This window comes from Lissotriton helveticus, chromosome 8 (assembly GCF_964261635.1).
Source record: "Lissotriton helveticus chromosome 8, aLisHel1.1, whole genome shotgun sequence".
Lineage (NCBI taxonomy): Eukaryota > Metazoa > Chordata > Amphibia > Caudata > Salamandridae > Lissotriton > Lissotriton helveticus.
The window spans coordinates 909,563,744-909,586,588 of NC_136069.1; the positions used below are offsets into that span (position 1 = coordinate 909,563,744).

General features: G+C 46.0%; 1 protein-coding gene across 7 annotated transcripts in view; it reads left to right on the forward strand.

The window, feature by feature from the left end:
• Positions 1-22,845, forward strand: part of ST3GAL6 (ST3 beta-galactoside alpha-2,3-sialyltransferase 6) — a 635,416-nt gene that overhangs the window by 82,805 nt on the left and 529,766 nt on the right. The window contains exons 2-3 of one of the 7 annotated variants that reach the window (XM_078657723.1): positions 17,971-18,055; positions 21,187-21,262. The exons of the other annotated variants lie outside the window; for them this stretch is intronic. The gene's annotated coding sequence lies outside the window, so the exon portion shown is untranslated. The remainder of the gene's footprint in view (positions 1-17,970; positions 18,056-21,186; positions 21,263-22,845) is intronic. 7 annotated transcript variants of the gene reach the window in all.

Here is a 22,845-nt window from a genome sequence, read left to right on the forward strand (position 1 = left end):
CCAAAAACTGTGTATTGTGCAGTGCCTCCGTGCTTGTGAAGATATGACTGATGATTCTCGCCCTCCGGGCGAACGACAACTACTCATTGCCCTACGGAAACCGTACAAGGCTGTTTCGTCCCCAGCCATAGCCAGATGGGTGCGTTGGGTGATGCAGGAGGCGGGGGATTGACTCTAAACAATTTGGAGCTCATTCGGCAAGAGGTGCTATGGCTTCCAAAGCTTTTGCCCTCTGGGCTCGCTTAGAGGATCTGATGAGGGCGGCCGATTGGTCCTCAGATTCCACTTTCAAGAGGTTTTACTTTAAGCCAGTGTTAGAAGTAGCTCGGCTGGTTGTCGACAAGCTTTGAACTGGCATAATCCGAAGCCTCCGGTCCTGACATAGAATGAGAATTTGCCTAGCCTTAGTGCTGATAAGTTCCAATTCTATTAAGGACTCGGAGGCGAGGATTATCCCCCCCAATGAGCTTCCGAGAAGTGGACCCTTTCCGTACGGAATGTAAGTAATTCGTTCATGATGTTTATTGCCATGTTTTACTGTTGCTCTGCTCTGGCTTGTACTTCCATGCACTGCGAGATATACTGCAGAGTCGACAGGATTTTGACCGTATGTTTTTTTTGCAGGGAATGATGGTCCCAAGCAAGATGCGTAATATGGCCGGAACATGGGCTTTGCGCGAAGAAAGAGGAAGAGGAAGAGGAAGCAGCAGAGCATGATGGGTGCTGCCGGAGTGCAAAGACGGACAAAGGACTGATGTTTGATTTCTTCTGTTTCCCAAGTGTTCATGGGAAAAGTTGTTTTTTCTGTCTTTTTCTTGCTGCTGTGAAAAATAAAGTGAAGGAAGAAGGCATAATCCTCGCCTCCGAGTCCTTAATAGAATTGGAACTTACCAGCACCAAGGCAAGGCAAATTCTCATTCCTATGGTGAAATACATAGAGTAAAACATGTGGATCAAGGAAACTATATACTTCTGAAATGGGCACAAGATATTGAGTTTAGGGACAGTGGTTATTTGAATACATTTGAATGTGCGGGTACCCGTACTAGCATTCAATTTAGTGGGTATTTTTCAAAATGTCTTTTTTTCTTACATACTTGCATAAATTTGGAAGGCACAAATACTGCAAAATTCAATTGTAATAAATATTCTACTATTCTGTGCTCCCACATGTCTACCAATAACAAGCATTTGCAATGCAATAGGTCTCGCATTAGGAAAGTTTGAGCTATTGGTATTGTAAATGACAAGTTTTTTATTTATGTTTTGTTTTTGAAAATAGCAAAATAGCTTTGTCATTTACAATGCCAATAGTTATAACTTTCGCAAATGTGACACCTATAGCATTTGTAATGCAATATGTTGTATTTACGTGACTTACATGTATTGGTATTACAAATAACAATGGCTTTTAATAATTAATACTTACATAAAAGTTATGGTAATTTATAATGGCAATAGCTTCAACTTTTGTAAATAACTTTTGTGAAGATTATGTTCAGTGTATTTTATTGTGACGAAAATCCAAGAACAGAAGTGAAATATTAACATCTTTTTGTTACATTTGTAATAAAGCTTGAAACATTAAGAGAACATATTTGTACCAGTTGTTGTTGAATGGTTGCACAGATTGATGCTGTGGTGGCGCTGAGTGATGTGATGGCGAACGAGTGATGCTGTGGCGTTCAGTGATGCTGTAGTAGCTCATAGTGATGTTGTGGTGCCCCTGAGGGATGCTGTGGTAGTGCTGAGTGATGCTGTATGCTATGCTATGTTTTGTTTTGCTATCCTATGTTTTGTTTTGTTATGCTATGCTATGTTTTGCTATCCTATTCTTTGATTTGTTATGCTGTGCTGTGCTGTGTTTTGTTATGCTATGCTTTGGTATGCTATGCTTTGTTATGCTATGTTTTTTCATGATATGCTATGTTTAGTTGTGTTTGCTATGCTATGTTTTGCTGTGTTTTGCTATGTTTTGTTATGCTATGTGTTGTGTTTTGCTATGCGTTGTGTTTTGCTATGCTATGCTAAGCTTTGTATTTTTATGCTATGCTATGTTTTGTTTTGCTATGTTTTGTTGTGTTTTGTTATGCTATGCTATGTTTTGTTATGTATGCTAGGTTTTGTTGTGTTTTGTTATACTATGCTATGTTTTGTTATGCTATGCTTTGTTATGCTATGCTTTGTTATGCTATGCTTTGTTATGCTATGCTTTGTTATGCTATGCTTTGTTATGCTATGCTTTGTTATGCTATGCTTTGTTATGCTATGTTTTGTTATGCTATGTTTTGTTATGCTATGTTTTGTTATGCTATGTTTTGTTTTGCTATCCTATGCTTTGTTATGTTATGCTGTTTTGTTGTGTTTTGTTATACTATGCTATGTTTTGTTATGCTATGTTTTGTTATGCTATGTTTTGTTATGCTATGTTTTGTTATGCTATGTTTTGTTATGCTATGTTTTGTTATGCTATGTTTTGTTATGCTATGTTTTGTTATGCTATGTTTTGTTATGCTATGTTTTGTTATGCTATGTTTTGTTATGCTATGTTTTGTTATGCTATGTTTTGTTATGCTATGTTTTGTTATGCTATGTTTTTTTATACAATGTTTCGTTTTGCTATCCTATGCTTTGTTGTGTTATGCTATGCTGTTTTGTTGTGTTTTGTTATGCTATGGTATGTTTTGTTGTGTTTTGCTATGCTATGTTTTGTTGTGTTTTGCTATGCTATGTTTTGTTGCGTTTTGCTATGCTATGCTTTGTTATGCTTTGCTATGTTTTGTTGTGTTTTATTCTGCTATACTATGTTTTGTTATGCTATGCTTTGTTATGCTTTGTTATGCTTTGCTATGCTTTGTTTTGTTATGCTATGCTATGTTGTGTTTTGCTATGCTATGTTGTGTTTTGCTATGCTATGTTTTGTTGTGTTTTGTTATACTATGCTATGTTTTGTTGTACTATGCTATGTTTTGTTGTGTTTTGTTGTTATATGCTATGTTTTGTTATCTTATGCTATGTTTTGTTATGCTATGTTTTGTTATGCTATGTTTTGTTATGCTATGTTTTGTTATGCTATGTTTTGTTATGCTATGCTTTGTTATGCTATGCTTTGTTATGCTATGCTTTGTTATGCTATGCTTTGTTATGCTATATTTTGCTATGCTATGTTTTGTTGTTTTGCTATGTTTTGTTTTGCTATGTTTTGTTTTGCTATGTTTTGTTTTGCTATGTTTTGTTATGCTATGTTTTGTTATGCTATGTTTTGTTATGCTATGTTTTGTTATGCTATGTTTTGTTATGCTATGTTTTGTTATGCTATGTTTTGTTATGCTATGCTTTGTTATGCTATGTTTTGTTATGCTATGTTTTGTTATGCTATGTTTTGTTATGCTATGTTTTGTTATGCTATGTTTTGTTATGCTATGTTTTGTTATGCTATATTTTGTTATGCTATGCTTTGTTATGCTATATTTAGCTATGCTATGTTGTTTTGCTATGTTTTGTTATGCTATGTTTTGTTATGCTATGCTATGTTTTGTTTTGCTATGTTTTGGTTTGCTATCCTATGCTATGTTTTGCTATCCTATGCTTTGTTTTGTTATGCTATGTTTTGCCATCCTATGCTTATTTTTTTTGCTATGTTTTGTTATACTATGTTTTGTTATGCTATGCTGGTGAGGGTGTGTGAGGGTGAGGGGGTGTGAGGGTGAGGGGGTGTGAGGGTGGGTGAGCGTGTGTGAGGGTGAGAGGGGGTGTGAGGGTGGGTGTGTGAGGGTGGGTGTATGAGTGGGTGTGTGAGGGTGAGAGGGTTGGGTGTGTGAGGGTGAGAGGGTTGGGTGTGTGAGGGTGAGAGGGGTGGGTGAGGGTGAGAGGGGGGGTGGGTGAGGGTGAGAGGGGGGGTGGGTGAAGGTGAATGGGGATGTGAGGGTGTTTTTTCTGTGCTGTCTAATGAAATGCCCGTGTTTTGCGGAGTTGTAGACTCTTTCCCTGGGTGCACGTGTTTGCGTGGCCGTTCTTTGTGCCATCGACATAAGTACTCCCTGAGGACCTTACAAGGTCAGTGGGTGGTAGCCTTTCAAGCCATCGTTTCTAGTTAAGTGGGCGGTCGGAGAAGATGGTGCCTTTGTGCATGGCTGTGTTTTGGGGGGCGTTAAGAGCGTAAGTCATCCTCGATGTTGCTGGAGCGTTTTGCAGTCGTTTGCAGTTGTGATCAATGTGTGCTGTAAAAAAGACGGGTCGGCGTCTTTTTTGCCCGGCTTTGTTTAGTTTTATGTACACTCCTCGAAGGCGGATGCAGACATGCGTTTTTAAAACTTGTGGTCCAGTTGTGGTTGATGCGGAGATTCGTTTCTTGTTAAAACCTGTTTTGATGGTGATCGCCCAATTGGAGACCGTGGGTTCCTTTCTGCTAAGCTCTAAGGGCATCGGTAGAGAGCGGCTCCTTCCCACTGTGATTAAACAAACATATGCCCCTTTTTTTGTTGACGTACTTTGGATGGAAGCCCTGGAGCGATGGCGCTTGAGGCCGCTCGGGGATGGGCAGGAGGCTGAAGCTTTTCACAATAAAACTCGGCCACTGGATGGCAGTGAGTATCCACCACATTAAACATGCATGCAGTCAGGCTGATACAAAGAAGCCTCTCGGAGCAGTGAAAAACAAGCTCTCTGCATTGTGTTGGGGGTGGGGGGAGCGGAGCGGATTCCTTTGAAGTCTGATGGGGGAAGGGTGGGGGAGCAGATCCTTTGAAGTCTGATGCCAAGGCTCACAAGCTGATAACAAATGGTGTGTGATGTGCACGCGCCTGGCTCACATGAACTGTATTGAATCTGCTGTTTGGGGAGACTTTTCAGACCGCTTACTATAATCTCGCCTACCATCCCTACGGGATTGAATAGACGAGACCTAAAAAATTATTGGTTCTTAAAAAAATATGAAAAGATACCCATTGCAGTTAATTTTCTCACACCAAGCGTAAAATATGAATGGATAAATATAATAAAATGTGCAAAAAAAAAGGAAATCTAGATAGAAATGTAAAAACAAAAAAAAAACATTAAAGCTGGAGCCCTAGTTATAAAAAGACTATTAACAGATCACAGGTAATTGCTATAGTTAATTCCTCACCCCTTTTCGCACTGCTCATCTTATGAATGGGTACACAGATGACAACAAATGCACCTGGGTGTCTAGGATATCTAGATATCTGCACTGGTAATAAATGCATTGGAACAGTGGTTCTTAACTTGTTTGGGGGGGGGTTCCGCGTATGGTTTACAGAATTAAATTATTTTAAAAAGAATACATTAAAGTTAATAAAGTGTATCCAAATAAAGAAGCAAGTTTGAAAACTTCTCTATCATGAATTAAACAAAATATTTCAATATTCATGGATGTGTTTGGTGTATACTTGTTTTCATATTTTTGTGTATTGTTTTGAGGTTCAACTAAAAATTGCTTAGGCCATCGGTCCCCGGTTTCCATTAATGACTCCGTGCGGGTCTCCAGCTTCCAAAAATGACTCAATGGAGGGTCTCCGATTCTAGTAATAAATGAGTTGGTGTCCACAGCAGTCAAAATGTAAAGAATTGCTGCATTGGAACGACTGTGGTATCACTGTGCTCAACTAGAGTTTCCTGCGGATATTAAGATAATATAAGCTGAATTTCCACTTTTAGGAAATGGGTGTGAAAAAGTACAGTGCTGTCTGTTCATCCTGTGAGTTAATCACTAATGTTTTGGGTGTAATTTGTGAGGTCACAAATAGCGCATGTGGCTCTTAGATCGTAATCGTAACATGTTTATTGAAGTGTGTTTATTCATTGTTTAAAGTTTTTTAATGTAAGCTTCTTACTCAACTTAATAAGCATCTGATTTTTTTTCTTCAGTAAAAATGTGTGAATCTATATAATTTATTACAAAAGTAACAGCCACAGTATATTGCGCTCCTCAAGCAGTACGTTACAATTATAAGAGAAAACTGCAACTTTCCACACCACACGGAGCAAGGGCCTTGCACTTTAGTTGGTAAGCTTGCATATATTGGTCTGGGATACTGGTGCTGCTGCAATAAAGGCCTGTGCTACATCACAGAAGTGTATGTGGAACTCAAGCGGAGCCGAGTAATTGCAGACAAATAATTGTTCTACGTGGCTCAATGATTTTAATTGGGGCTGAACTGTGCCATACGGGTATGGTGTTACTGCCAGATATCCGTGATGGGTTAACAGGATACAGTAAAGGAAGCATTAGATGTAAATATTACACAAACACACAGATCCTGGATCATAATTAGTTTGGCTCGAGGCATTGCAACCCTTAACAAACCTCTTTTCTTCGTATGTCTTCTCTACCATAGTAAATTATTTTATTGTGAACTATCCTCCATTAGGTTGCTTTTCATAGCCGGGAGTATGTGAAGAAAATCAACAAAGGTGTTTTAAAAAACAAATTAAAATGTAGATGGGTGGTCATAGAGAGGTTGTTCCTTAATCAGTGTGCACATCATTTAACTCATTTAGAGCTGCAATGCTTTCCAGTTAATTTTTAGGTCTCACCTAGCGATGCAGGGCTATGCGCTCCTCGTGAAGCGAGACTTATTGTCTCGCCTAGCGATGCAGCGCTATGCGCTGCTCGCGAAGCGAGACTTATTGTTGCTGTGTAGGCTGCGAAGTGGGACAGTAGATGTGCACGAGCATCAAAACCCATTGCAGACAATGGGTGTGAACACGAAGTTTAGCAGACATGAGCGGTGAACGCGCCCGTCTCCTCTCGCGCTCCGCCACGCTTTTGTGAGGGCTGAGCTCGCTCCCTCTCTCCCCCCCCCTCCCCGTCTACGTGCACGCAGGACAGGAGATATGCATTGCGCGCTTTCTCTCCCTCCCTCCCCGAGCAACCCCCCCAATTCGGACTTGGCAACGGTTTATAATTACCTCAATGCCTAAGCTCTTTTCTCAGCACTCTGCATGTGGCAAGCCAGCGTCTCCGGATTGACCGACCTCGAGGAGTGCGCCTGCTTTCCTTCCCCCGCCTGTGACGAGGCTGCTCCTCCCAAGCTCCTCCTCCTCCTCCTCCTCCTGCCTGTGCCTGCCCTATCCCGGAGGAGGCAGCAAGTTGTGAGCCAGGAGGATCCCGCCCTCTGTGTCAGCAGCCGGATGGAGGAGTCGGGAGCTCCTCTTGCAGGCTTACATGAAGCTCTGGAGATGAAGCTCTTTCTCTGTTTTTCTTTTAAATTGCTATTTGCTTTCCTTAATAGGTATTGTGATTGGGTGCTCAGGGGGATGCAGATGGGGCACAGCCCTCAGGTGGCCCCACAGTGGAGACGCTATAATGACCCAGAACCATGCGGTGCTCCAGCTAGCGCCACCTGGTCGATCCCTGCACGGATACTTCGTGTTTCTCAGTATGCCACGATAGGCACAGAGAGCCCAGCCGTTCTTCCCCGCGTGCAACAAGTCTCAGAACAGTTCAGTTCGCTCCTTCAGTGACAGCTGTAGTGCGCATGCGCCCCTCTCGCTCACCGCCGCAGTGCCAATGTAGAGCTCGCGCCATACCACCTGGCATCACAGGTTCTGCACACTTGGGGACGGACGGCACAAGACCTGCGCGGCTAGACATATGACATTTTCTTTAACAAACATACAAGGAGTCATTTGTTTGCGAATCACTTTAGCCAAAGCTTGCAATAAACTAAACCTAGGCCGGGAGCATGTTTTTGCAGCTCAGTGGGAGGAGTTCAGGCATCTGCGGTGACTTGTTGCTGAAACAGCTAACTGATGTTGGGGTGTGGACTGCTGCAGGTATGGCCGTGAAGAGCGCAACTTTTCATGACTGGATGGAGCTGTTCTGCACAGCAATGATTTTCAAGTGTATCTTCTGCAGACGTCAGTGTACGCTTTCACCAGGCACACACACACACACACCACCAGCCGTCAGTGTACGCTTTCACCGGGTGCACACTTTCACCAGGCACAGACACCATCAGTCAATGAATGCTTTCACCAAGCACAATCACCACCAGCCGTCAGTGCACGCTTTCACCAGGCACGAACAGCAACAGCTGTCAGTGCACGCTTTCACCAAGCATACACACACACCCACCATCAGCCGTCAGTGCACACTTTCACCAGGCACAGACACCATCAGTAGTCAGTGCACGCTTTCACCGAGCACAAACACTACTAGCAGTCAGTGCACGCTTCCTCCAGTCACACACCACCAGCCGTCAGTGCACGCTTCCATCAGTCACACACCACCAGCCGTCAGTGCACGCTTTCACCAGGCACACACACCACCAGCCGTCAGTGCACGCTTTCACCAGGCACACAACACCAGCCGTCAGTGCACGCATTCAACAGGCACACAACATCAGCCGTCCGTGCATGCTTTCACCAGGCACAAACACCACCAGCCGACAGTGCATGCTTTCACCAGGCACAAACACCACCAGCCGTCAGTGCATGCTTCCACCAGGCACACACCACCAGCCGTCAGTGCATGCTTCCACCAGGCACACACCACCAGCCGTCAGTGCACGCTTTCACCAGGCACACACACACCACCAGCCATCAGTGCACGCTTTCACCAGGCACACACACAAACCACCAGCCGTCAGTGCACGCTTTCACCAGGCACACACCACCAGCCGTCAGTACTTGCTTTCACCAGGCACAAACACCATCAGTCGTCAGTGCACGCTTTCACCGGGCACAAACACCACACACAACCACACCGTCATTGCATGCTTTCACCAGGCACCCGCACACTACCAGCCGTCGCTGCATGCTTTCACCAGGCACACACCACGAGCCGTTAGTGCACGCTTTCACCAGGCACACACACCACCAGCCATCAGTGCACAATTCACCAGCCATCAGTGCACACATCCATTGTTAACGCATCCACAATTAACTATTGTAGCAATCGCAGTATGGCCCACTTTACTTTTAAACATATTCATCTAAAGCACAGCATGCAATATTTAGCAATGCCAATAGCTCAAACTTAATTAATGCGAGACCTATTGCATTGCAAATGCTTGTTGTCAGATTGTGCTGGCAGCGTCCAGTGGGTGCAGTGTGTATATGTTGCTCAGGAATTTTGAAGCCATGTTTTTCCCTTGTTTTTAAGATGAGATGAGTAGCTTTGTAGATAACTAGGGTATTGTATGCTGTCATGTTGCCACTGGGAAATTCGAACTAGAGGTTTGAGCAATTAAGAACTGTCAATCCATGCTTGAAAGCAATCTACTAGTCTAATCCGAAGCCATTTTTTTCTTCTTATCTTGTTTTGGGAAATCTGATCTTCGATTAAAACCTGCCCCCTGAATCAGAACCTCTGCCGTAGACTCCAAGTGCAATCAATTCTTCATACAAAAGTAGATCTGTTAAGCACTCTATAGCATATCTCTTGCAGTCCCAGAGGAAATGTGTTGATTAAATATTTCACCACCAGGCCAAATCCGTCGATCTTTTTGAGTAACAGTGGTGTTTTGGCTGCAAAACGTCCATGTATGTTATACACTGAGATTTCAACTCCACCGCTATTTCCATACCTTCATAAATTGTTCTAAGTATGCATGCTAACAGTTTACTTGACATCTGAAAATCAGGTCATCAATAGCAAGGAGACCCAATCTGGTATCCTTTGTGCTTGCCAACTACTTGATATTGCCTATACAGTTTAATTGTCTTGTAATCCTTCTCACCAGGACTAAGCGAAGCTCATCTTTGAGAAGCCAGAAAACAAAATATCACCAGTGGAGATAAAACCTTCTCACGTCCAAGAGCAACAAAATGATATCCTCACAATAGTCTTATGTTGCTTCCATAATATGAAAGTATCTCTTAAAAATCTGCCATGTATTTCTTGCTGCGGTAACTGCAAACACAACAATGATGGACAGAATGTGGATCAATGTCGCACATTCACCCCAGTCAAAAGATCTGGGCCCAAATCCATCATTTTTCTTGCTGGCATAAAGATGGCTTAATCTCACTGTTGTACCAAGTGCCACCTTATATAGTCAGAGTGCTTAAGTAGTAGTAGTTTTGATTTACTCTCTTTTTGTAATAGCTTTGGTTGATCTATGAAGTGTTCTACACATATTTGTTGGGTCTGCTACGCAAGTAAAGGGAAACTGAGTTGTGACTTCAAAACTACCTGCAGGCCACCTCTTCCGTAATTGAGTTTCATCTGTCAAGATGGAGTTTTCCTGAAAGAGAGCTTATGATGGTGTTAAAATGTGCTGTGAGTTCTTTCTCTCTCTGGGATGAAGGCCGTAATTGTGGCAGTATTTTCAGGAGTCCAAGGGCAGACAGGCTTTACTGGGCTCAAATTATGCCAATGAAAGCCATGGACCGTGTTTCGAGAGAAAGGAGAGATGGTCTATCTCACCTCTCTCTCGAACCATGGTCACAGATTACCATCTGACAGTTTAGACCAAAATTTGAAGGTGTCTGGTACCTTAGCGGACCAGAGGAGTTGGCGGTTAGCAACCCTGGAGCACAAAGGGTTTATCAATTGCCACTGGAGTGGAGAACCCAAAGTTTTTCAGAAACGTCATGGCACCCTGGCTGAAAGTTTCTGTCCCATCTTTATACTAACGTTGCAGGCATTAGTGCATTCCAGTAGTCTGTTCTGAGCAATTCTTTTGCTTATTCCACACACACTAGTCCTGCATAGGTCTTCGTATGAAGTGCCAGCAAGAATGTGGAGTGGAGCTGGGAGTCTCTTGGCAGGAGATATCAAAAACAGAAAGGTTAACCTGCTTGTAGTAACCCTTCCAGTGGCCCATGAAAGATCAAGGAAAACCGTGCTAAGTTCCAAAGAAGCACTCTTTGCTTCACTCCAGAAGCCTAGGCTCTCTCACACCCTTCAACTTGGGTATCTCTTGCATATAAAATATTTTAAATGGATTTTAGTGTTGCTAGGACCATATGCATCGCACATACTCCAGTTGATTCCTCTGGGCTGATGATTCCCCTTGTGTATATTTTCTGAATCTCTGCCTTTACCTCTTTCGTAGGAATAACAATCCTTACTTTACGAACCATAGGAGGTGCATGGTCTTTCAACTTGATGCAGTTGGGATACCTTCTACGGCACCCAGCTTTATCTGAAAAAACATTGGGAACAGTGCTCTGTCACCCACCAAATCATTAACACTACTAGCTTGCCCACTCGGGCCGATTGGTTGCCTGGCATGGCGATTTGTAATGACTTTGTAGAAACATACACCTTGCTGAAACCACATACATCTAAACCACATGTTATTTGTGAACCCATTAGGTATTATCTGCTTCGTAGTGCATTGGATGACCCTGTGGACCCGGTTGGGGGAGAGCCTGATTAATTTTCTTGTCTTCTCATCACTCTTTCTGGTTTCGAGGTGTCTTGACGTTATAGAATGCAGTTTTTAGGTCACGCCTTTTCCATTCCGAAGGAATGGGAAATGGCGAGAATTCAAGTGCTCGAAATTCTCGTGAAACCACCGCTTTTTTCGTGCGGTTTTCGAGTTCACGTGGCCACAGGCACGCGCTTTTGGGCCATAAACTTTCCCCCTCCATAGCCAGCTTTGCCAGCAGCATTTGCCTCATCAAAGCTGCCCCGCCCCCCGCCCTCACTTATTCACGACCGCAGGCCGTGACTTCAAAGGGTGCCCCCTGCTTCACGGCCATCTGTTCCCTAGCACCTCCACTCTCTCTCCCCTAATTATTCACTGCTGGCCGGCCCGCACATCTAGTTTTCCACGGCTTTCGTTTTCCGCTTGATTGGTTGGTTTGCTAATGCTTGTTTTATAAGGTTTGGGCATGGAATAGTTGTGTGCATTCTCCGTGTAACCTCATTGGGTGAGTGCAAATGTAAACCTAATTATTTTATGTACATCTTTAAAAATGACAGAGAATGCCCATCTGATTAGATTCCATTGAAGATGCAAGATTTTATGGTGTAAGCTTTAACGGCCTTTATTTTTCAGCCGGCAGACTGACTGTGCGGCTTCAGAACCTGCTGCTGATACCTGTTTGGGTGTGGCGCATATTACTACTTCAAACCCATATAAGGCCTACTTAGACATTCTCCGACCCGAGGTCAATAATTCCGTACCATGCCGGTACACCCTGGGTGGCCCTCTCTCTTGTGTCTGAGGCTGGGATTGGAGGTTCCGCGACCCGGACCCAGTAATGTCCTGTGCCTGTGCTCTTCATAGGAAGCGCTCTACCCCGGCGCCTCTTTATCACACACTCCTTAATGTACAATCTTTATTAAATGGCCCAGAGGGCACCGATACGGAGAACACTAACTAGTGCCTCTTACAGAAAACAACAATTTCTAGTGTTGACGGTATCAGATTAACATTACTCCTCACTGTGCCAAAACAGCGCTGCGAGCACTGTACTTGCCCTTTCTGGGAGCTGTGTCATGGGGTTTCAGGGTAGTGTGAAGAGTGATACTGTACAATGTGTTTTAAAAAACAGTCCAGGCTTTTGGGATTTTTGGAGCCACTTGTAATGAACACTGAAAGTTGCGATGTGTATGTTTTTCTTCCTACCTTTTCTAACCTGCTGCGTGCGTGGAAGGATTCTTATCCCAGGGTGCCTTGAGAGACTCATTTGAGCTGGAAGTTGGACGTGGTGCCCCGTGTTTTAGTCTTTCTCAGACCTATCACATGTACACACTAGGTGCCTTCTGTAAGGCAGGGCAATTGCGGCTGTCAGTGAAGCAGGGCCTAGACTTGCCGCGCTGGTAAAAAAAAAAAAAACATAAACACGCTCGGGAGAACTTTGGAGCCACAAATAAGAATAAGAAAACAAGCATTGACATAGCCAATAGGTCTCGCCTTTGGGACCATATAAGTGTTTAGCCTTGCAACAGTTGATGTTATTGCACCACAGATATTGTGCTGCATAACTAAATACTTATAAGGTCCCAAAAGCGAGACCTATTGGCTATGCCAATGCTTGTTTTTTTTCTGGGCACGAGGTTTCCTTTTTTTCCTCTCCTATTTTATTTCATACCCTATACGCATTCTTATTGATCAATTTTCAGTAAGACTCTACTTTTGCATTATGTGGTTCAGGCGATCGCTATTATGTAACATTACTTGCCCCTTGTAAAGCAGTACTTGCCTGATTTCTAACGTGCATCATTTACTTGTTCTGCTGAATCTGCAATTAAAGTTTAAAAAAAGACTAACTTGCAGTTCCACATTAGAATTCAGACTGATACAAAGTCATTTCTGATGTAGTCAACGTAGAAGTGTCTCCTACTACGGCGACATAAACCTCTTCAGTGAGATGAGATCAAGTGGCTGCTCCACAAATCTCTAAATACCTGCAACTGTGTCCAGAAGGCAGCCATGCCCCTGGTAGACTAGCACCTAATCGGGCCACCCCGGAAGAGCTCTGTTGAGCCTGCAGGATAATATCTTTCAACCATCTACTCAATGTGGCTCTAGTGGCAGACCTGCCTTGACTTTCTTGCCTGAAGTCACAAAAAGGTCGTTCTGTCTTCCAGAATGCTTGAGAGCTGTCCAGATAAATGGAGACTGTGAGAAGTTGGCCTGATATATGATGTTTCCAATTCTGGAATCACCTTGTATCAGTCCAAACAACCCTTATGGTGTCTGGTTGTAAGTCAACCTTATTAGACAAGCTATCCTAGGGGTAGCATGGACTAAGCAGCCTAAAGGCTTAACTTAAGAGGTCGTGTTAAGCGAGCTGTTTTACCAAATACAATCCTGTAATATCAAATGAAAGGACACCACACAAGTATATATTATAAAAATATATGCATTTATTACTAAAAACAATCCCCAGTATTCTTTATGAACAAAGGGGCACAAGCGTTAAATCAAAAGCACAGTATAACATACAAAGTTGCACAATTTTGGATGAGGCCTAGGGGCCATTCAAACCATGCACTAAAAAAATGGTATAAGAGATACCAATCGATCAGTGGTTAGGCCTAGGGCCTAGGGAATCGCTGGGAGCAGTCGGGACAAGCAATGCTGATGTCGGGAAAAGCCTGCGGGATTCGGGTGCAGTGCTGAAAGCACAAGCATGTACCAATGTTAACCAATGGTGCGTAAAAATTACGCAAATAGAGTTTAAGGACACTCCCGCTGAACCTAGGAAGACAAAACTTTAGACACAGACCCTAGAGGTGTGTACCAGTGTGGGAACACCGGCGTTGCAATGTTACCTCACCCACAGGAAGCGGGTGCATAGGGTCGAAGTTGAGTCGGGTTTCGTCACGCAGGTTCTTGGTGCTTGGAGCTGAAAGGGCTGCAGGCGAGGTGAAGGAGAAGTGTCCGGTGGAAGCCAAGGGTGGACTCAAGTCGAAAAGTACCTGAAAGCAGAGGGGACAGAGTCTGGGTCACTCAGCAGTGACCAGGGTGGAACCAGGACGGAACCAGGCAATGTCGGGCGCAATCAGGTGGTTGTCGAGGAGCTTCCCTCCGCTGTCACGTGGGCTCTGGGGCATCTACGACGTCCAGGAGCGGGTCACGATCTGTCCCACGCAGGCTCTCGCCGTCGGCGCTGTCGGCTTCAAGATTGGAGCAAACAACACTTGGCAAAAGCAATCCACGCGAAACCGGGAGATTGCTTCTCACTCGAACCAGGAGGGTCAGAGTGGGGGCTCCTTTTCAGGGGAGCGGGTGCAAATCTTGAGCAACCAGAATCGCAAGTCGTATTTCAAGTTTCGTCGGGACAGGGGCCACAAGCCAGCTGGCAAGTGACCAGGCCAACGCATTGAGCCAAAAGAAGCAGAAGGGCCCCACGCAGCACTCGTCGAGTGTGGAGGGCTGAACTTCAGTGCAAAAGTGGCTCAGGGTTGGGGCTTCTCAAACCCCAGTGTACAGCTTCGAGGGTCACTCGTGGGCTGCACGGTCAGCGTCTCGTGGTCTTTTCAAGATGGCGTGCCCCACGCTTCCGGTCGCCTCCACGGGTCTCAGCTCTGCAGGGACTGTGGATCGGGCTGTTGGAAGGCAGGTAAGCTTGATCTCGTCGATCTCTGTCGCTCGAGTTCCGGCGGGAACTGCAACAAAGCAGAAGTCGATGGCTGGATGGTGCCTGTTTGCACAGGGTGGTCACTCCTTGACCACAAGGGAGATTCTTCAGTCTTCTACGTCGAGTAGGATGTCGAAGGGTCCAGAGTTTCGTTTCTTATGTTTCATCAGGATAATCTGAAGTGCATTGGCACTGCTCCCACTCTTATTCGAATCTGGGGGGCTGGATTACCTGCTAGGTCCCCTCCTATGGGTGGGACCCAGGAAGTGGGTGGATACACCCCCTTCCTTTGATCCAGGCCGCGCTGGCACGAGGGCTGGAGTGCCCCAGAACCGGTTTGGCCGGATTATGCAAGGGGCAGCCTTGTGCTCCCCATGCAGTGTCTGGTTTCTTTCAAACCTCCCTGCTACAATCCACTATCTCCTGTCTGGGGGGGTGTAACTCCGCCCTGCGACAGGAAACCCTTTGTCATGGCCCCCTTGGCTGAGTTTCGGTCAGCTGCAGGGGGTCAGACCTGTGTCTGTGGCAGAAGCATCCATTTTGTGGATCTGAGGCTCTTTTAAAATTAACCGCATTTCAGTAAAGTAACATGTCTTCTCCCTCTAGAGGGGTGGAATGCTATCCCCGTCGCCAGAACTGGCGAGGGGATAGTATTCCAATTCGTATGACACCTTACACGACATGTTTTGATAAAGCCAAACCAAAGTTGCTATATAACCGCGAGGATTATAATGCACTTAATAGTATATGGTATGGCATTATCCTGAAACAGCTTAGGGAGTTGTTCCCGACAGCTGCAGACAGGCTCAGCTCATGCTAGAGCTCCATTTCACATTAAACCACGCACTCTGCCTCCAGGATTGATGAGGCCTTCCATAGGAGTGGCTCACAGGTTCATATGTGTCCAGATATAGGTTTAGATATAGGTATACTATACCTAAGCAAGAGGTGATTACACCAACTTGCCCCAGCTGAGTGATCAGCCAGTTGTGTCAATTTAGGGACCAGCCAGGGGTGGCAAAAGATATGCTGCAGCCCCTAGTAGGCCTTGGTGGCACCTATGCCCTGAGCACCTATAGTGCATGGTACAGGGGCTGACAAGGAGTCCATTTCCAATTGTGGTATGTACCTAGGGTACATGGAATCCATTTTACAAAGAGAGCAGATGGCCTGGGGCCCTGATTGGCAGGGAACCAGGTCAACTAAGTCGAAAACCAGCTAAACACAAGGAAATAAATCTGGGGTAACCATAGTCAGGTAGCCACCTTCCTACAGAGACCATGTTTAACATCCGAAGAGTAAAGAGCCTTTTCCTCCTCCGAGAAAGGGGAGGGAAAGAAAAAAGGGAGAATAGCCTTTCGGGGAACATGAAAGGAAGAATGAACCTTGGGTAAAAAAAAAAAAAAAAAAAGAACCGGACGAAGAATGACTGCATCCTCGAAAAATCTGTTGATGTACTTTGGATGAAAGCCCTGGAGCGATGGCGCTTGAGGCCGCGCGGGGAGGACGAGGCTCGGGGACGGGCAGGAGGCTGAAGCTTTTCACAATAAAACATGGCCACTAGATGGCAGTGAGTATCCACCACATTAAACAAGCATGCAGTCAGGCTGATACAAAGAAGCCTCTCGGAGCAGTGAAAAACAAGCTCTCGGCATTGCGTGGGGGGGGAGCGGAGCGGATTCCTTTGAAGTCTGATGGGGGGGGAGCGGGGGAGTGGATCCTTTGAAGTCTGATGCCAAGGCTCACAAGCTGATAACAAATGGTGTGTGATGTGATGTGCACGCGCCTGGCTCACATGAGCTGTATTGAATCTGCTGTTTGGGGAGACTTTTCGGACCGCTTACTATATCGGGATGGGATAGACGAGACCTAAAAATGGTACTTCACTTGTGTGGTTATGCCTAGTGTCTGTGGCAAGAAATGGCCCAAAACATATCCTAGATGCATCACATTTTTCCCACTAAAACCGGACCCTTTATTTGTGGTAGCTGTGGATTTTGGGCCCTACGTCAGCCGACACCTAGGGAAACATAGCAAACCTCGTTTGTAAAAACTACACCGCTATGGGAGTATAGGGATGTGTGACTTGCATGCCTCTTACTAAGTAATTTTGCTCAGAAGCCTTTGCAAATGTCAAATTTTGGTCCAAACCTCCCACACATTTTCCTCACATTTCTGTGACAAAGTTCTGGAATCTGTGGGGAACAGCATGTTTTCTACCACCCTGCGTTCTCACTTGCCCCCTGACAAGAATTATACTCTACTTGTGTGGGTGGGCCAGGAGACCACAACACAAAAAGGCCCTAAAGCGCTATATTGAGAGATAAGCAATGGGAGTAGCTGCAGTATTTAGGGGTGTTCTGTGGTGCAACCCATTCAAAGCTACGAACCAGACATTTTTGAAAACTAGACAACCAGGAGATTCCCGTGTGGTGTGCCTTCAGTTGATCCTATGAGGGTTACTTACCCTCTATTGCCTATTTCTGCACCTCTGTCGCTTCTTTCTGCAGATCTCTTGCTTCTTTGTGCACCTATCTTGCCTCTTTCTGCACCCTTCTTGCCTCTTTCTGCACCCTCTTGCCTCTTTCAAATGGCTCAAACGTTAACAAAAATGTAATTCCTGAGCACTAGTAAGAGGCCCGGCCCCCTTTGTCCACCACTCTGCAAACGCGACTACTAGTTAAAGAAGTTTTTGCAATTTAATAGGTCTCACATTTGCTAAAGTTATGGCTATTGTCGTAAATGTAAAAGTTTTTAACTAATGTTTTTTGTAGTGGAGTGGATGTACGTTGTGTGTAGTGGAATTATGTGGTATGTTGTGCAGTGAAATAGTGTTGATAGAAAGCAGGTGGTATTTAGTGTATAAGAATTATGTAACGTGGGATTGTGTGTTATAGAGGGTAATTATGTGGTATGGTAGTCTGTGTTGTGGAGTGGTAACCTCCGGTTTTGTCTTCCTAGTTTCCATAGAAGCTAAACTATATAAACTCAGTGAGACGAAAAAAAAGAAGGAACCACTGAGGAGCACTTCTGGACCGAGTCCGAGGTATGAGCAGGGCCACTGGGAATTATGTGACTGTTAGGCTGCACCGATTTTCGCATAATTAGACATTTTCCGCATTTGCCACATAATCCATCATCTGCAGCATAATCTGCAGATTTCAGCAAAAAACCTTGTTTCTAGGTCAAACATTACCAAAAATGCAGCAACAAGTGTTACAACTTGGTGGTAGGCCCTTTGCAAACCTGGAATGGTCACCTGTTACTCATTGCTAAATGTGGGTGTTAAATTGGTACTAATGATGCTCCAACCACTCTTGCTTCTTTCTGCAACTCTTGCCTCTTTCTGCATTTCTCTTGTTTCTTTATGCATCTTTCTTCCCTTTTCTGCACTTCTCTTGACTCTTTCTGCACATTTCTACTGTTTTCTGCACCTTCCTTTTTTTCTGCACCTTTTGCTTTTTTCTGCACCTCTTGCTTTTTTCTGCACCTTTTGCTTTTTTTGCACCTCTCTTGCCTCTTTCTGCACCTCTCTTGCCTCTTTCTGCACTTCTCCTGCCTTTCTTTCTGAACCTTTCTTGCCATTTTTTGCACCTATCTAGCCTTTTTTCTGCACCTCTCTTGCCTCCATCTGCACCTCTCTTGCCTACCTGGGCACCTCTGCACCTCTCTTGCCTCCTGCACCTCTCTTGCCTCCTGCACCTCTCTTGCCTCCTTCTGCAGACCTTTTGCTTCTTTCTGCACACCTTTTGCATCTTTCAGCACTTCTCTTGCTTTTTTCTGCACCTTTTGCTTTTTTTGCACCTCTCTTGCCTCTTTCTGCACCTCTCTTGCCTCTTTCTGCACTTCTCCTGCCTTTCTTTCTGAACCTTTCTTGCCATTTTTTGCACCTATCTAGCCTTTTTTCTGCACCTCTCTTGCCTCCATCTGCACCTCTCTTGCCTACCTGGGCACCTCTGCACCTCTCTTGCCTCCTGCACCTCTCTTGCCTCCTGCACCTCTCTTGCCTCCTTCTGCAGACCTTTTGCTTCTTTCTGCACACCTTTTGCATCTTTCAGCACTTCTCTTGCTTCTTTCTGCACTTCTCTTCCCTCTTTCTGTACCCCTCTTCCCTCTTTCTGTACCTCTTGCCTCTTTCTACATCTCTTTACCCTCTTTCTGCACCCCTCTTGCCTCTTTCTGCACCCCTCTTTTCTCTTTCTGCACCCCCTTGCCTCTTTCTGTACCCCTCTTCCCTCTTTCTGTACCTCTTGCCTCTTTCTACATCTCTTTACCCTCTTTCTGCACCCCTCTTGCCTCTTTCTGCACCCCTCTTTTCTCTTTCTGCACCCCCTTGCCTCTTTCTGTACCCCTTACCTCCCTCTTTCTGCACCCCCTTGCCTCTTTCTGTACCCCTCTTACCTCTTTCTGACCTATCTTGCCAGTCTCTTCACCTCTCCTGCCGGTCTCGTCACCTCTCCTGCCGGTCTCGTCACCTCTCCTGCCGGTCTCGTCACCTCTCCTGCCGGTCTCGTCACCTCTCCTGCCGGTCTCTTCACCTCTCCTGCCGGTCTCGTCACCTCTCCTGCCGGTCTCGTCACCTCTCCTGCCGGTCTCGTCACCTCTCCTGCCTGTCTCGTCACCTCTCCTGCCGGTCTCGTCACCCCTCTTCTCTCGGCACCCCTCTTCTCTCGGCACCCCTCTTCTCTCGGCACCCCTCTTCTCTCGGCACCCCTCTTCTCTCGGCACCCCTCTTCTCTCGTCACCCCTCTTCTCTCGTCACCCCTCTTCTCTCGTCACCCCTCTTCTCTCGTCACCCCTCTTCTCTCGTCACCCCTCTTCTCTCGTCACCCCTCTTCTCTCGTCACCCCTCTTCTCTCGTCACCCCTCTTCTCTCGTCACCCCTCTTCTCTCGTCACCCCTCTTCTCGCGTCACCCCTCTTCTCGCGTCACCCCTCTTCTCGCGTCACCCCTCTTCTCGCGTCACCCCTCTTCTCGCGTCACCCCTCTTCTCGCGTCACCCCTCTTCTCGCGGCACCCCTCTTCTCGCGGCACCCCTCTTCTCGCGGCACCCCTCTTCTCGCGGCACCCCTCTTCTCGCGGCACCCCTCTTCTCGCGGCACCCCTCTTCTCGCGGCACCCCTCTTCTCGCGGCACCCCTCTTCTCGCGGCACCCCTCTTCTCGCGGCACCCCTCTTCTCGCGGCACCCCTCTTCTCGCGGCACCCCTCTTCTCGCGGCACCCCTCTTCTCGCGGCACCCCTCTTCTCGCTGCACCCCTCTTCTCGCTGCACCCCTCTTCTCGCTGCACCCCTCTTCTCGCTGCACCCCTCTTCTCGCTGCACCCCTCTTCTCGCTGCACCCCTCTTCTCGCTGCACCCCTCTTCTCGCTGCACCCCTCTTCTCGCTGCACCCCTCTTCTCGCTGCACCCCTCTTCTCGCTGCACCCCTCTTCTCGCTGCACCCCTCTTCTCGCTGCACCCCTCTTCTCGCTGCACCCCTCTTCTCGCTGCACCCCTCTTCTCTCTGCACCCCTCTTCTCTCTGCACCCCTCTTCTCTTTCTGCACCCCTCTTCTCTCTTTCTGCACCCCTCTTCTCTCTTTCTGCACCCCTCTTCTCTCTTTCTGCACCCCTCTTCTCTCTTTCTGCACCCCTCTTGCCTCTTTCTACATCTCTTTACCCTTTCTGCACCTCTTTGCTTCTTTCTGCACCTCTTTGCTTCTTTCTTCATCCCTCTTGCCTTTTTTTCTGCATCCCTCTTGCCTATTTGCTGCACCCATCTTGTCTCTTTCTCCAACCATCTTGCCTCTTTCAAATGGCTCAAACGTTACCAAAAATGTAATTCCTGAGCGCTAGTCCGAGACCCAGCACCCTTTGTCCACCACTCTGCAAACGCTACTACTAGTTAAAGAAGCATTTGCAATGTAATGTGTCTCACATTTGCTAAAGTTATGTCTATTGGCGTTGTAAATGTAAATGTTTTTTACTAATGTTTTTTGGAGTGGAGTGGGTGAACGTTGTGTTTAGTGGAATTATGTGGTATGTTGTGCAGTGGAATTGTGTGGATAGAAAGTATGTGGTATTTAGTGTCTAAGAATTATGTAGAGTAGGATTATGTATTATAGAGAGTAATTATGTGGTATGGTAGTCTGTGCTGTGGAGTGGTAACCTCCGGTTTTGTCTTACTCGTTTCCATAGAAGCTAAACTATATAAACTCAGTGAGACGAAAAAAAAGAAGGAACCACTGAGGAGCACTTCTGGACCGAGTCCGAGGTATGAGCAGGGCCACTGGGAATTATGTGACTGTGAGGCTGCACCGATTTTCGCATAATTAGACATTTTCCGCATTTGCCACATAATCTATCATCTGCAGCATAATCTGCAGATTTCAACAAAAAACCTTGTTTCTAGCTCAAACGGCTCAAACGTTACCAAAAATGCAGCGACAAGTGGTACAACGTGGTGGTAGGCCCTTTGCAAACCTGGAATGGTCACCTGTTACTTCTTGCTAAATGTGGTTGTTAAGTTGGTACTAATGATGCTCAAACCACTCTTGCTTCTTTCTGCTCCTCTCCTGCCTCTTTCTGCATTTCTCTTGCTTCTTTGTACATTTTTCTTCCCTTTTCTGCACTTCTCTTGCCTCTTTCGGCACATCTCTACTGTTTTCTACACCTCCCTTTTTTCTGCACCTCTTGCTTTTTTCTGCTGCACCTCTTGCTTTTTTCTGCTGCACCTCTCTTGCCTCTTTCTGCACCTCTCTTGCCTCTTTCTGCACCTCTCTTGCCTCTTTCTGCACCTCTCTTGCCTCTTTCTGCACCTCTCTTGCCTCTTTCTGCACCTCTCTTGCCTCTTTCTGCACCTCTCTTGCCTCTTTCTGCACCTCATGCCTCTTTCTGCACCTCTTGCCTCTTTCTGCACCTCTTGCCTCTTTCTGCACCTCTTGCCTCTTTCTGCACCTCTGTTGCTTCTTTCTGCACCTCAGTTGCTTCTTTCTGCACTTCTCCTACCTCTTTCTTTCTGAACCTCTTGCCTTTTTTTGCACCTGTTTAGCCTTTTTTCTGCCCTCTTTTGCCTCCGTCTGCACTTCTCTTGCCTCCTTCTGCTCCTCTCTTGCTTCTTTCCACACCCCTTTTGCCTCTTTCAGCACTTCTCTAGCTTCTTTCAGCACTTCTCTAGCTTCTTTCAGCACTTCTCTTGCTTCTTTCAGCACTTCTCTTGCTTCTTTCTGTGCCCCTCTTCCCTCTTTCTGTGCCCCTCTTCCCTCTTTCTGCGCCCCTCTTGCCTTTCTCTTCACCTCTCCTGCCTCTCTTCACCTCTCCTGCCCCTCTCTTCACCTCTCCTGCCTGTCTCTTCATCTCCTGTCTCTTCACCTCTCCTGCCTGTCTCTACACCCCTCTTGCCTCTTTCTGCACCCCTCTTGCCTGTCTCTTCATCTCTCCTGCCTGTCTCTTCATCTCTCCTGCCTGTCTCTTCACCCCTCTTGCCTCTTTCTGCACCCCTTTTGCCTGTCTCTTCATCTCTCCTGCCTGTCTCTTCACCTCTTTAACTTTAACCGGGTATATCAGTGTGTACTTGCCTCTTTCTGCACCTCTTGCTGCACCTCTTGCCTCTTTCTGCACCTCTTGCCTCTTTCTGCACCTCTTGCCTCTTTCTGCACCTCTTGCCCCTTTCTGCACCTCTTGCCTCTTTCTGCACCTCTTGCCTCTTTCTGCACCTCTTGCCTCTTTCTGCACCTCTCTTGCCTCTTTCTGCACCTCTCTTGCCTTTTTCTGCACCTCTCTTGCCTTTTTCTGCACCCCTGTTGCCTTTTTCTGCACCCCTGTTGCCTTTTTCTGCACCCCTGTTGCCTTTTTCTG